General features: G+C 36.7%; 1 pseudogene; it reads left to right on the forward strand.

Annotated features, from left to right (window-relative positions):
- The first annotated feature begins 9,647 nt into the window (after positions 1–9,647).
- LOC119053612 (ATP synthase subunit g, mitochondrial-like) lies at positions 9,648–10,011 on the forward strand (annotated as a pseudogene).
- The last annotated feature ends 5,730 nt before the right edge of the window (positions 10,012–15,741 follow it).

A 15,741-nucleotide genomic window follows, 5' to 3' on the forward strand; every position in this document is an offset into this window, starting at 1 on the left:
AGGTTTTACTGATTTTTTAAAAGTTTTATTTATGCATTTTCAGAGGAGAAGGGTGGGAGAGAAACATTGATTGGTTGCCTCTTGCATGCCCCTGACAGGGAACCTGGCCTGCAATTCCAGCATGTGTTCTGCCTGGGAATCAAATCAGCAACATTTTGGTTCACAGGCCAACACTCAGTCTACTGAGCCACTAATTTTTTAGCTTTGTGAACATGGCTGACTGCTTAGAGCCCAAGTACTCTCATCTAGCACTTTAATATGATTGATTTGAGAATTAAAAAGCATATTCATAAGGTTCTATATACAGGAAAACACTCAATATTTGGTGGATATTGTGATTATAACCGAACACTTATATGGACGCTATGAGGTTTCTTCAACATACTCAGGCTTGGCAACAGTCTGTGTAGCAACACTTTCATCCTTTACAGCACCTCTTTAATTTTCTTTTCTGTTAGAATAGACTACATAAAAGTTCTGATGTGTTTTCACTTGCTCAGAAAACATCCAATAAACCAAACAAGACAATAAGGAACAGCCCTTGCCTATCTTTTCTCTGTTAACATTTGAAGGGCAGTGTTAATTCTCTACAGTGTGTAAGTGCTTCATTTTAGGCCTTCACACCTGTGGGTGAATAATGAATGTTAATTAATAATGACAATGACAATGGCATTGTATGTTTTTACCTTATTGCACTTTACCTTTTATTAAGCCCTTTCTTCCTGAAGTTGGTGTCCTATATTTTATGTACTATTTTACTCCTGAAAACTTGTGCTTTGTTAAAATACAGCAGACATCTTCTCCTGTGTTACCATAGCAAATTGAATAAGAACTTACACATAAATTATTCATTACAGCCAATTTAATGTAATTATTAATTCCAGCATATACTGGTGCCTGATTGCATCTCAGTGTTCATTGCTGGATCTGGAACATGTTCTGCTGAAAATAATGATCTGTCATGGCTAATCAGGATGTCCCACTAAAGGGTGAAGATGTTTAATTAATATAGGTGTAATGAAAGAGTGATTGATCCAGTTGTTACAGTCTGCCAGAGCTTCTTTCTAAGATAATCCAAAATCTAACTGATAATAAATTTAAGAGCTCGCAGTGGTGTACAAGCAATCAACCTGCTTTCCAATTCAAGGGCAAGTTGGAATGTAGTTTTCCCTTGGTATCTTTCTGCAAAATAAATCAGCTCTATTTTTACTAGGAAGTTTTGCTCCCAACATGAGTTCTAGTATTTCAAGCTTTCATGCTTTATGCTCCCAATGAGCCCTTTCCTTATTGTATTGTATGTGTTGTATCCTGTATTGTATGTGAATGTTCTAAGCTGCACTATTTTCCACACAAATCTCATTTTAACATGAAGTTAAACTGAGTAAAGTTCACAGTTGTGTTTTCCACTGTGTAGAGGATGGCTGAGGATTCAGTTCCAAAGCCCTTTGGCTGCAAAATCATGTAGTCTAAATGTCCACAGAGCATCAGTGAATAGATATGATCTTAATTTTGATTTGAATGTTTGGGGGGTCTCTTGTAATGTAGAACAGACATAAGTCTCATATGCAATAAGCTCAAGTATAATTTAATTTATTTTATATATTTTGAACAATATGTGTTTTTTTTGTTTTTACATGAATGCCCTTCAAAATCAAGGGTGAGATAGTATTAATTAATTATTTTAAAATCTACAGAATAAATGTATTGGTTTAGTTTTTAATCACATAAGAGGAAATAAATGATAATGTCTCTCTTACTGAGGGCCAAGGATGAGCTAGGCACTTCGTATATATTCATTTTCATACTGACAATGGCGTTTAAAGAAGATAAAATATCTCCCATTTTCAAGATGAGAAAGCTGAAGCCTGAGGTCCTCATCTGGTAAATTGATATGTAGGATGTAAACTCAGGTCTGCTTTATCTATCTACTTTGGTATAGTTTATTAGAGCACATCTTTAAACCAGGGACACAAGGCAGAGACTGTTTGAACAGCAAAATTGATTGGCTTTTTGATCTTTTCACTCTTAGACCATGGGTGAATTTTAACACATAGTTTTGATTTATTTATTTATTAGTTTATTTATTTATTTTTTATTGTTGTTCAAGTATAGTTTTCTGCCTTTTCCCCCCACCCCTCCCCACCACCCCAGCCCTCCCAGCTCTCTCTTCTTGTTTCCAATCCCCCTTTGTTATTGCCCATATTCCTTTATAACTGTTCCTGTAAGCCCTTCACCCTTTCCCCCCATTATCCCCTCCCTTCTTCCCTCTTGTCACTGTCAACCTGTTCTGAATTTCAATGTCTTTGGCAATACTTTGCTAGCTTGTTTGTTTTGTTGATTAAGTTCCTGTTAATGGTGAGATCATATGGTATTTGTCTTTCACTGCCCAACTTATTTCACTCAGCATAATGCTTTCCAGTTCCATCCATGCTCTTGCAAAGGGTAGGAGTTCCTTCTTTCTTTCTACTGCATAGAATTCCATTGTGTAAATGTACCATAGTTTTTCAATCCATTCACATACTGATGGGCACTTAGGTTGCTTTCAGTACTTGGCCATTGTAAATTGTGCTGCTATGAACATTGGGGTACATAGGTTCTTTTAGATTGGTGTTTCAGGGTTCTTAGGATATAATCCTAGCAGTGGAATTGCTGGATCAAAAGGCAGATCCATTTTTAGTTTTCTGAGGAAATTCCATACTGTTTTCCATAGTGGTTGCTCTAGTCTGCAATCCCCCCAACAGTGCACTAGGGTCTCCTTTTCTCCACAACCTCTCCAACACTTGTTGTTTGTTGCTTTGTTTATGATGGCCATTCTGACTAGTGTGAGGTGGTATCTTACTGTGGTTTTAACTTTCATCTCTCTGATGGCTAGTTATGCTGAGAATCTTTTTATATGTCTCTGGGCCCTCTGTATGTCCTCTTTAAAGAGGTGTCTGTGCAAGTCCTTTGCCCATTTTTTAATTGGGTTGCTTGTCTTCTTAGAGTAGAGTCATGTGAGTTCTTTGTATATTTTGGAGATCAAACCCTTGTTGGAGGTGTCATTGGCAAATATGCTTTCCCATACAGTTGGTTCTGTTTTCGTTTTAATGCTGTTTTCTTTAGCCATGCAGAAGCTTCTTATTTTGATGAGACCCCATTTGTTTATTCTTTCCTTTATGTCCCTTGCTCTTGGGGACATATCAGTGAAGATGTTGCTGCGTGGGATATCTGAGATTTTTCTGCCTATGTTGTCCTCTAGGACTTTAATGGTTTCATGACTTATAGTTAGGTCTCTTATCAACCTTGAGTTCATTTTTGTGTATGGTGTAAGTTAACACATAGTTTTTGAAATACACATGGATGAAATGACTGAAAGGAAAGAGGCAGGACTTACATATACTCACTACTGATTCAGTAATCAGGTTTTGATGGAATTAATTGTGTGTTCCAAAACTAGGAAACTGTAGTATAGTACAGGCACATGTAGTATAGGGATGAATCATATTAGAAACTATACATTAATCACATTTCATCTCTCATACCTCCCTTACTGGTACCCCAAGTGTTTTCCAAAAAAAAAAACATCCACAATTCGCTTCTAAGCCAACTATTTTATTTTTTGTTTAAAGTATCTTCCTAGAGCTTGTTAGGACTGGCATTTTTAAAAACTGTCAGTTGTCTGCCTTGAAGGCTCAGGGGCAATGGATACCTCAGTAGCTCTTTGAGGGGCCACCTTAGAAAACCATTGAAAGACAAATGCTATCATCTTTGCCCTGCAGTTCAGTGCACAGAAGCTGAAGGGGTTCTGTTCCACCTGAGAATTCATTAATGTCTTCGAGGTTAACTCCATGTGTTCCACATTCAGTTTGCCCCCAAGTTCTATACCACAAATATAACTCATTTAAGAAGAGAGGTTATGGCTATGTTTACATATATAATTATTCTATCTACTTCTGGAACTTCATTATATGTAGTGCCATATCAGGCAATTAGAGAAGTCTTTGCTAGAGCTACTCAGTATAATCATTTAGTATTGCTAAAGCTTGCTACAGTTTTCTCTTATTTTCACAATTGTATTGGACTTCTATAAAACTGAGAAAAAAATTCCCAGGAGAAAGAATGTAAAATATACCTCCTATGGAAACAGAGACTAGAAAAACTAAGCAGAATAAGGAAATAGGTGACAAGAATAGACAGTGAAAACTGAAAAAAAATGAATATTAGCTCCACAAACCTGTCTCTTTATAAACATATATTTATGACACTATTTTCAGCAAAGAGCCAAGGAAGATTCTTCACTATTTATTTACTAATCAAGCAATAGCATAATTCTTATGCTTACCCTCTAGGAGCAACAATAGATAATACAAAAAAAATACTCTCTTAATTAATTAAACTCTGATTTCTTGAAAAAAAATTAGGAACTATCCATTTGAGGGTTTTACACCTATAGATTAATAAGAGGAGGAAAATAACTATATCTAATGTAGGCATATTTTAATTGTTATAAAAATCAATTACACAATGTAGAAGCAGGGGCATAATTTAGAATTAATATAACATGATTGTCATATTTCTACAACTTGAAAATTCTGTTTATTTTTGGAAGGTGACTTTAGAGATATAAGAAATGGTTTTCTCCTTCCCTTTCAAATAGAAACTTCCTCTCATTATACCATCTAGTCATCAGAAAAGGAGAAATACTGTTTGGTTGTGATATTTTGACAAAATATTAATGTCTTTCTTATTTGCATTTTTCATATAGTGCATGTATAGTCAGGTTAAGATAGCCCCTCTGCCTCAGGGATAAGATTCAGAATTTTATAGTAGGAATGAAAAAAAAGATTTAGTCTTCTTTTTTCTGATACTCTGTAGGATTTTGTATAAAATCATTAAGAGCCAGCTTGGATTCTAGAGAACTCACTTTCTCTCATGGTACATGAGGCAGAATTAAAGAAAAAAGGCAAAGAGGAGGTAATTGGAAGAAGTTTAGTCCTCACATACAAAGGATTTGAGTGACAAAGTGAAGAGGCAAAAGGAGACATTAGATGGTCAAACATGTAGTTGCTTCCACTGGGAATAAGAAGACATGTTCAGAAACAGAGACTTGAAGGGCTCTGGCCTTCTCCCACTTCTGGATTTTGAAGGAAGATAACTGTACAGAATATACCAGCACTGACAGTTGACAGTCCAACTTAATTAAGAACATGCAAGTGAGTTGCTAGTAATAGAGTTCAAGTTTGAAATTCCAAGGTCTCTGCTAATTCTTGTGTAGGTAACAAATGTGCTTGCTGTGGGGAAGGCTGCAGTAAAGGTGAGATAATGTAATAGCAGAGATAACGCCTTGTTGCTGGGCAGGATAAGAACTACCCTGGGAGAGCTGAAAGAAGCTGGAAGAAACTGCCACTGCTGGAGTGGAGACCTTTTTCCTGGGTCAACACTGCCAGTAACAGCAGCCAAAAAAGAACAGTAATTTCTTCCTCCCCCAGCCTTGCAATCTTCTTCTATTGCCCTACTAGGAAACTTTAACAGAAATCTAACTGGCAAAGATGACTACATTTTATAGAATTCCAGCCCTATCACCATGCAGTAAAGTGCAGAAAGAAAGGTTTGGAGAAGCGATATTACACACACACACACACACACACACACACACACACACACTATGTAGAGGCTCACTTACTGTGGCCCAACAGTCAGAGATCTATACCTTTTGTGAACAACTGAATCATTCATAGACAGATCACATTTGTCTCATTTTGGGAAAGGAGCACCCATACTCATAGTTCCCTCTGGTGCTAAGGTGAGTTTGGCATCTTGTTATCTCTTTTTTTTTGTTTTCTAATTTTTGCCTTCTAACTTTTCTACAGCCTCAGAGACTACATATAGACAAGTATTTTATGTCCCTGTATATTTCACATACTCTGCTAGGAGCCAGGGATCTAATGGACATTCTAAGTGTTTTCTAAAATATTTATTGTTCATCTTATTTTAGAATATTATTTATGAGTAAAACACATTCTTAATAACTCTTTCCCACAAAATACTACCATACCACTTTTTTTGAACTTTTTTTGTGTTTATGTATTATATATATTTTTATTTTTGTTCAAGTACAGTTGTTTCCATCCCCCCCACTCTCCCCCACCCCAGCCATCCCCATCTCCCACCTTCCATCCTACTCCTTTATTTTTGTCCATGTGTCCTTTATACATGCTCCTGAAAACCCTTTCCCTCTTTTCCCCCAATCATCCCCTCCCACCTCCCCTGTCAGTTTGTTCTTAATTTCAATGTCTGGTTATATTTTGCTTGGTTTTCTATTTTGTTGATTAGGTTCTGCTTATAGGTGAGATCATATGATATTTGTCTTTCACCTCCAGACTTATTTCACTAAGAACCCTGAAACACCAATCCAAAAGAACCTATGCACCCCAGTGTTCTTTTCAGCATTTTGGATACTATTTAATTGTTTTCCTGGTTTCCTTATTTCTATGGAGAAGTCAGCTGTCATTCTTGTTGTTGCTCCTTTGAAGATAGTGTACCTTTATTCTGGCTACTATAATTGTACCTAGTTTTTAGCAGTTTTTGATATGTTTAGGTTGATTTTCTTTTAATTTATTATTTTTTGGAGTTTGTGGAGCTTCTTGAAGCTGGAAATTGATTTTTTCAGTATTGTAAAATATTTGACTATTACTTATTTAAATATTTTTCTTTCTTTTTCTGTAGGCACATTAAGCACACATTATACTATTTGTATGTGTCCTACATGTTTACTACATTCCCTTGTGTTTTTTTTCTGTTGCATTTTAGTACTGATAGCAATTTTCAACCAGTGTGCTGTGGCACACTTGTGTGCCACAAGAATTTTTAAAACATTCAATACCTGACTTAGTTGGGGGCACTAACCTCTTTTGCCTTAGTTCATAAAATAAAAAATTGACAACAGCCAATCTAAATTATACCTATTTTTGTCAGATCAGCAAAAAATCTAATACATTTTTTGGTCTGCTAACAGAATTTTAGTAATTAGTCTGTGTGTACCATGAGGTGAAAAAGTTGAAAATTGTTTGTACAGATGTCTTCTGTTGAGTTATCTTTTAGTTTGCTAATTCAGTTATGTCCAGTGCAATATTATACATGTTTATTTCAGATCAAATACATTCTTTTAATTCTAGCATACGCATTTGATTCTTTTTATAGGTTGTAGTTTTAATGAAAATTTTATAATTTTGTATATTTTCCCTATTTCCATAAACAGAGAAAAATTAATAAATTTTCTCTATTAATAAAATCCATAAATTAATCATCTCTTGAAAAGTTCCCTATCTGTTCATCCCAATAACTACAGTTTGTGAATTCACTTTTATTTTCTATTATTATCTTGGTTATCTGTCATATAGTCCTGTCTTTCTCTATGCCTATGGGTTTTATTGAAACCATACATTCTGTTTACAAAGTTCTACATAATGTTATACTCCATCAGAGAAGGTTTTCTCTTTTCTCTGCTAGGCTGTTAGAATGGGAGTCCAATCATCTTTATCCAACTATGGACAAACTTGAGTTGGGACTAAGTTTCAGGGGATAAGATTTAGCCACTGGTTCATTCAGATATTCAGGGTGGGGTTGTTGAAGGCCCTCAACAGAGATCCTTTGGGGATTGTCCTCCTGCTTTTAAGAGGCTTTTATCTTAGATTTTTAGTATCATACCATGCACAGCTTTTGACTTGCTGCTGTTTTGATTGCTGAGAAAGAAAGGTGACTTGGCACGTGGGTGCACATTGTTGTACTATCTCCCATATCACCCCAGTCTGGAAAGTCTAAATAGCAAGTGAGTGCTGTTTTCTTTTCTTGCGCAAATGGTATACTAGAAGTCTAGAAAACAGAGAATTCTAGAGCTATTGTCTATCTTATATTGAAGGATAGTTTTGAGGCCAAGCAAATAATATTTGGCTTTTGTGGTAGAAAAGCTTATCAGAGTACCTTTGCTATGGAAGAAGGGCCTTATTTAATCAAGTATAAAAAACATGGAGGAGGATCCCAGATGTCCAACTTGGTATTATAAAGCTCAGTAATGAGGTAGCATGAACATAGTATAAAATTTTATGTATTTTTATGACCAAGTTATGTGTACTCTTTTCCATTTTTCTTTACTTATGATAAAGCCTTGTTCACATTAGATTCTTTTGCAGTACTGAGTCTTGCAAATTTGGTAAATATGTATTTCCTATTTTAATAATGTATATTAGTTTTGGTAATTTTCTGCTTTTTGCTAGTCCTCTTGCAAAGGGGTAAAAATCATTAAAATGGCTCTGGAGGAAGAATTTTCTGAGCTCTCAGTACACAAAATTCTTTGTTTTGGAGAGGAGTTCAAATGTTTCCTATTATAAATTCAGTTTTGCCTGTAGTGATTATATGTGTGTGTGTGAGTACATGTGCACATCCACACGTACACAACCATGAACACAACCACGTACACAACCATGAACCACTTGTAACACAATATAGTTCTACCCTTTGGGAAACTATAGCCTATTATGGATAATAGGTGAGATGATAAAATCTGACAATATTCATTTAAGACCATAAGTGACCAAAGTAATGGCAAAGGCAAAAATAGTTTAGAGGTAAAAATGGCTCATGGCCATGCTGAACCAACCCTGCATTTAAGAGTCAGGAGATCTTATTTCCAAGATCCACCTTTAACTAACCGAGCTTTAGCAAGTCAATTAACATACCTTGCCCTCGGATGTGAAATGCGGAGAGCGGCAGAGATGTTTTAATTAACAGTCATGCAACAATCATTTTGTATGCCTACTCTACGACCTGCATTTTGTTAGATCCTAATTTTCTTGTTTTTTGCCAGCTCTAAAATTTGAAGGAACTTTACATTGGATTATATTCTGAGGACAAGCAATATTTGTGGGCTTACATCTATCAGCTGAGGAATGCTTCTTAGATCAAGAGGAAAAGACAAACTGAAAATGGGCCTTGAGTAATGGGTATAACATAAAACAGGAGGAGAAGGGTCTGTGAATCCAGAAGTTCCCACCCCTGCACAATATAGAAAATGAACCTCTTAAAGGAGATTAGAGTATAGCATTTTCACACAGCTTCAATAACTCACATGGCCTGTGCTACCTGGGGAGTGTTCTGGTTTTGTGTGACACTGATGTCCATGTCCTTTGCAAGTCAAACATAGAACAAAGTGACACTATGCCTCTTACTATTATTTTTAAAAGGGCACAATCTTAATATATACAGAAACAAAAAGTTATTCTGAATGTTTTAAGCTCTTAACTATATAAGGACATATAGCTAGTGATAGAGTTCTGACAACTTTGTTACATTTGTGGAACTTGACACTACCATATATGAGCAGAATTAAGCTTTTTAAAAAAATATTTATTTATCTTTAGAGGAGAAGGGAAGGAGAGAGGGAGAGAAATATCAATGTATGGTTGTCTCTCATGCATCTCCTACTGGGAACTGGCCTGCAACCCAGGCATGTGCCCTGACTAGGAATCGAACCACAATCCTTCAGTTTGCAGGCCTGCACTCAATCCACTGAGCTACACCAGCCAGGGCAAACTTTTATTTGGAGATATTTATACAAGTTTTGGTAAAACTTAAACGTATTAAAGAAAATAGATTCTTTCCATCCTGGAACAATGGCCCAGTTTGCCCATAACCTTGCAGAGGAGGTTCCAGTGCTGGTAGATGCTGCTGTGATTGACTTGAAACCTCGACTGGCCACATTTTGACACTGTCAAGGTTGAGCTGACTCCTCCAGCACCTCCTGAGATTCCAACAGCTATTCCGAGCTTGAAAAATAGTAGTGCTCAAACTTGTAGCTTCAAACAGCTCACAGTTAAAGAAGCCCTGCTGAATGGTTTGGTGGCCACTGAGGTACGGTTGTAGTTTTATGTCAGTGAGATCATAGGCAAGTGTGCCATCATTGACTATAATGTTGGAAGACCAATCTTTAACATCTATTTCTTTTTGGTTTATTATTTTAATGTTCTTGGACCATGAGTGATCAGAATGATACATGAATTTTAAAAAAGATATTTAAAAAAATAAGCATTTGTTACAAGACTAATCAAAAAACACTTTGGGAATATTTTTTTCTAAAGGAAAATAAATTAACCATTCTGTGATGGGCATATTCAGAGTTGCTGCCTGTGCCCATATACTTGGTTAATAAAGAGAGAGTATGTATCTATCAGTGATCTATCTATCTATCTATCTATCTATCTATCATCTACCATCATCCTCTATCTGTCTATATAATTTATTAACTACCTAACCATAATATTCTACCTATATCTAATATTCATATACAAGTTTCTGTATTTGGTTATTCTTCATATCACATAATTATAAAAATTATCAGGGCACCCTAGGAGGATAGTATGAAGAGACAGAATGTAAAGAAAAGTGTGTTTCATACTATTAGAGAAGACATTTCAATTGTTACGTGCTACTCTTTAACTAAAAAAAAATTGGTGGAATGAAACTTATTGCTAAAAAGAGAATGAAAATAGTCATAATTCCATAGCATTTACAATCAAGTTTCAAATAACTGTCAAAGTTTCCTTCAAATGCTAATAAATAAGTTAGTTATTCTTCTCTCATATCAAGGGACTGTGCTCTATGACACACAGTGAATGCTCTATAAAAGAAAGTTCACATACCTTTAGGATATGCCCGACTGTAAGCAAAATGGGAAAAGAAGGAATAAGAGATGAAGCATTTACTGAATTTATCATTCACTTGAAGCTTCTTTGTGTCCTGGGCTCTGAGAATTTTATCAACAGAGTGAGTGAAAACAGAGCCCACCAGAGCCCAGGAAAACGTGTCTCAGAGAATGGCCTGACCTGTGGCATTAGGGACTGATTGAGGTGGCTCTAGTGCAATTTCTACAGCTTATTCTCTGAAATCTACAGACTGGGATGGGGAAAGAGCAAAACAAAACAAAACACCGTTGCCATCTTTATCAAATTACCATATTAATCTAAATTCTTCCTGTTCTCTGAATTATTCATTTGTTCATCTCCTACCCCTAGCTGCTTCAGATTAGGCCCAAGTCATAGTCAACTGTCTTAGTATCTACTTCAGAATCAGGTTACTGAGCCCTGGCCAGAATGGCTTAGTTAGTTGGAGTGTCGTCCTATAAACCAAAAGGTCATGAGTTTTGTTCCCAGGCAGGATACATGCCTGGGTCTTGGGTTTTGTTCCTGGTCAGGGCTCCTACAAGAGGCAACTGATCGATGTTTCTCTCCCTCTCCTTCTTCCTTCCTTCCCCTCTCTAAGCATGTCCTCAAATGAGAATATAAGTAACTAACCAAATAAGTAGGTAAGTAAATAAATAGAATGGGTTACTAAAAATTAAAAAACACACAGAATTTATATCATAAAAATGTAGGTCAATGAATTTTCATAAACCAAACTCTCTCCATGTAAACATAATTAGATAAAATACGTGACCCAGATCCTAGAAGTCTCCCATGAGCACCTTCATGTTTCTACCAACCCCATCCTCAAATTTTAACCCCATAGATTAATTCTGCCTATTTCTGTTCAATATGAAATTATACAGTTTGGGCTCTTTCGTACCTGACTTCTTTTGCTGTGCATTATGTTGGTATGTTCATCTAGTTTACAGCATGTAGTTATAAATTCCTTATTGTTAATACTTGATTTCCATATGTGAATGTGCGAAAATTTACTTCTTGCAACTATTAATGAGCATTTAGAAATTTTGAAGTGGTGGTTTTTGAAGGGCCAAGAAATAGCCTTGCTGAAGAAAATATAACTTTGCTCATAACCCTTTATATTGACTGAAATTCTCTATGGAAAGATGGCCTCTAGCTAAACACATCAGCTGTAAGCTCATTCATGGGCTTGTTCATTCCTGCCTGACCTGCTTCTCCTCCATCTGCAGCTCTCTTCTATGGCTATTTCTCCTCTCTGCTTCTGCTAGCCACACTCAACTTCTTTTGTCACTTTTTTCTCTCTCTTTGTTTTATTTTGGATAGTTTCTATTGCTAGGTCTTCAAGTTTGTTATTTTCTTTTTTCTATAGTGTCTAATCTGCTGGTTTTTTTAATCAATTGTATATATATATATTTTTTTTAGATATTTTATTTATTTTAAGAGAGAGGGAAGGGTAGAGAGAAGGAGAGGGAAAGAAACATCAATGTGTGGTTGCCTCTCATGTGGCCCCCAATGGGGACCTGGCCTGCAACCCAGGCATGTGCCTTGACTGGGAATGGAACTGGCAACCCTATGGTTTGCAGCCCACGCTCAATCCACTCAGCTACACAAGCCCGGGCTATATTTTTTATTTAAATACTTTTTTATCTCTATGAGTACATTAAAAAATATGTTTAATTTCTTGCCTTATCATACTTATAGTGCCTTTTACCTCTAGAACATATGGCATACATTTATAATAGCTCTTTTAAAGCTCTTGTTTGGTTTTGTAATGTGTTATTCCTTATGTTTCTGTAAACTGGTTGTATCTTGTTTGTGGGTCACATTTTAATGCTTATTTGCATGCTTATTAATTTCAGATTGGTTGCAAGATATTGCATATTTAACATTTTTGGGTGCTGGATCTTCTTTTAATTTCTTTAATATTTAGGACTTTATTCTGGGATGCAGCTAAGTTTGATCCTTTTGTGTCTTGTTTGTAAGCTTACCTAGGAAGGACAAGACAGCCTATAATGTAGAGCTTCTTTAGCTCTACTACTGAGGCAGTATTCTTCCTGGGACTGTATACAATACCCTGTGTATGAGGTCTCACTGCTCTGGCTGGCACATACAAAAACTATTCCTTCCTGTGTATAAGCTCCATTTGCTCTGTTTGGTGATTTTCCAGTCTCAGTACTGTCCTCATACATAGATTCAGTTAAGTGCTCAGGGGACCCAGTGGAGGTCTGCAGAGTTGTTTGTTCACATAGCTTTCTGTTGTACAGTTTTCTGCTCTGCAGATTCTAGCCAACATGGCCTCCCAGAACCCCATATTTTGCCTCCTCAACTCATGGAGACTGCCATAATTAGTTTGACTTCCCCCACCAGGTGTTGTAACCTGGAAAGTCCAGGCAATGAGTTGAGTCACTTGTTGGACTGACCACCTCATGTGCTTCTTTTCTCCTAGGATTACTGTCCTTTCTTGCCTGTTTTCAGTCTAATGCCTAAAATATGTTGTTTGATATATTTTTCAGTATTTAATTGTTTAAAGTGAGAAGTTTAGATTTCATTACTCTATCATGGCTAGAAGCAGAAGTCATCACCCTGACCTACTTTAATTTGTCAGCAAATTCTGTGTATTATTTATAAAGTCAAGACATATTGTTCTCTTTGTCTCTCTCACCTCATTTTTTTTGATTCACTTAACTCCTGCTAATTTTTATGGTCTTAATTTAATAATAATAGCTAACATTTATTACACAGGTAATGTTCTAAATATTCATGTATATTATTCCATTCAATCTTCACAACAAATCCTATAAATTTAGCGCTGTTATTATCTTTACAGAAAAGTAATAAGTCTCAAAGATGCAAAGCCACTTGCTACAGGCCACATGACTAATATGTTGCAGGCTTGAATTTGAACTTTGGTGGACTGGCTTTATCTCTTGAACACCAAACCATGATTCTTTACCTTTTCTCTTAGATGTCAATTATTCTGGAATGATTTTGGTGATACCCAAATTCTGTGTTGTTTTTTTAATTATATTTCCATAACACCTAAACTTTCTAAAAATTAAACTTGTCCCATATCAAAAACACCTATTTAGTTGTCTGCACTCTCTGTCTGTATGTACTTGGAGGGCAGATACATGTCTTGGTAACTGTCACATTAATAGCATCTATAACATGAAAGGCATCAATAAATATTTTATTGAATGAATGTATGCATAAAGGAACAATGTCTTGATGAGGTGACAATAATTTTTATGAAGGTCATTATTAGAAAATTGATTCAGTTTTTGAGTTTGGCTAGCTAAATATTATTTTTCATATTTCCAAGAGAAGGAGTCACAGAAAAAAATGTTTTAGGCATGTGAGGAGAGGTTAGCAAAGGTCTATATTTTGAATCCTTACCCTTTGAAGATGAGCCTGTCTGTATAACATAGTGGGGTCTCAAAAACTCAAGAGGAATAAAAATGGGGAGGGGCTTGAACAGAGCAGTGATTTACAAAAATAAGAGAAGAGAGATTTGTTGAATAAACAACACTTTATCACTTTCCCAAAAGCTGGCTGCTAACTGAAAAAGAGTCCTTTGTCACATCCTATTCAAAATGTATAGATCCTTGGACCCTGCTCCGTGGCTCAGAGACATTGGTCTGGGACCGACGCAGGAGGTCTCCCCTTTGGGAGTGGGGGTACCCAGCAGCCCTGGTAGGCGACCAGCGCAGGGGCAACAGTGTTCTCCGCCCCTCCCCCCATGGTCAGTGCCAGGCAGAGGCCTGTGTGACTGAGTTTACATAAAGAACAGAGCAACCAAAATAAAGGGCCGTGTTCATCTGCAGACTCTGTGGTTGCCAGCCCTGGAGAATTAAGAGACACATTGTTGCCACCGTTCTAGCTGGAGATTGTGCTGGGCTGAGAAGCCGGCTATCTAGGGAGGCTTTTTATTATCATTATATCCTTTTTGAAAGTTGACTGAGGTGCTCTCCTGCGACGGCTTGGCTTGCTTACCACCCAGCCTGGCAGCGAAGAAGTATCGCGCCAGAGAGCAAGGGGATCAGGCAGACTGGCAGGAGACCAGGCGCCCACATCCCTGTCTAGTCACCTGGCTGGCGCACGCTGGCAACACAGCCAACAGGGAGGTCCTGCTGCAACCAGAAAAACTGGTTTGGGCAATTTAAAACCAACAAGAGAAGTTTTTTTGTTTTGTCTTGTGGTTTTTGTTTGTTTGTTTTTTGGTAATCTCATTTATTTTGAATTTTATTATTGCTTTATCTTTCAATACTTTGATCCTCTTCTCTCCTTCTTCCTGTTTTAGTTCTTCTTCCCTTCTTTCCAAACTTATCGCTTTTTCCTCCCTTCTCTTGCCTTTCTTGTTCTATTTTCTTTTATTCGTTTGTTGCAGCATACTAGTATTATTTTTCTTTCATTATTCTCACTTCTCTTATATTCTAACAATATCTTTGTATTCCTCCTCCTCCTGTATAAGCTTTTTAGTCTTGGCGGGTTATATTGTATTATCTGACAAGTCTCCTCTGTTCTTTCCTCCACAATGTATTTCTAATTTTCTATACCTTACGCCTCTTGTTTTCCTTTAGCATACTACCCGAAGCTTTACACTCCCTATTCAGACTGATCTTATAGAGTTGGTCACAGGATTGTTGCTCTAATAATACTGTAAATAATAGTTGTTCTATATAACTGTAAACGCTTCACAACTAATCTCCCAGATCTGAGCCTACTTTACAAGTTCCTGAATTCTATTACTGGAGTAATTAACTCTTTTTCCACACACAATACACCTATCTACTATTCCTTACTCTCAACTTACCTCAAAATCTGACTGTCTGCAACCTCACTGCTTTCTAGTCTCAACTCACAAGCCTTCCCTCCCCAACAAGAAGCTTATCTTTTGTCCATTCTTTCATAAAAGTGGCAAGTTGGGTTGAAGATTACAGCTAACATTATATATAGACTAAAGATCGTCTATCTCTTCCCTACCGGATGTGATTGCAACTATCATAAAATACTCTTCTGCTGTCAGAAACCATTCGGCCTCCCCCTC

The sequence above is a fragment of the Artibeus jamaicensis genome, unplaced genomic scaffold (assembly GCF_021234435.1).
Source record: "Artibeus jamaicensis isolate MK-2021 breed Jamaican fruit bat unplaced genomic scaffold, CSHL_Jam_final contig_484, whole genome shotgun sequence".
Classification (NCBI taxonomy): Eukaryota; Metazoa; Chordata; class Mammalia; order Chiroptera; family Phyllostomidae; genus Artibeus; species Artibeus jamaicensis.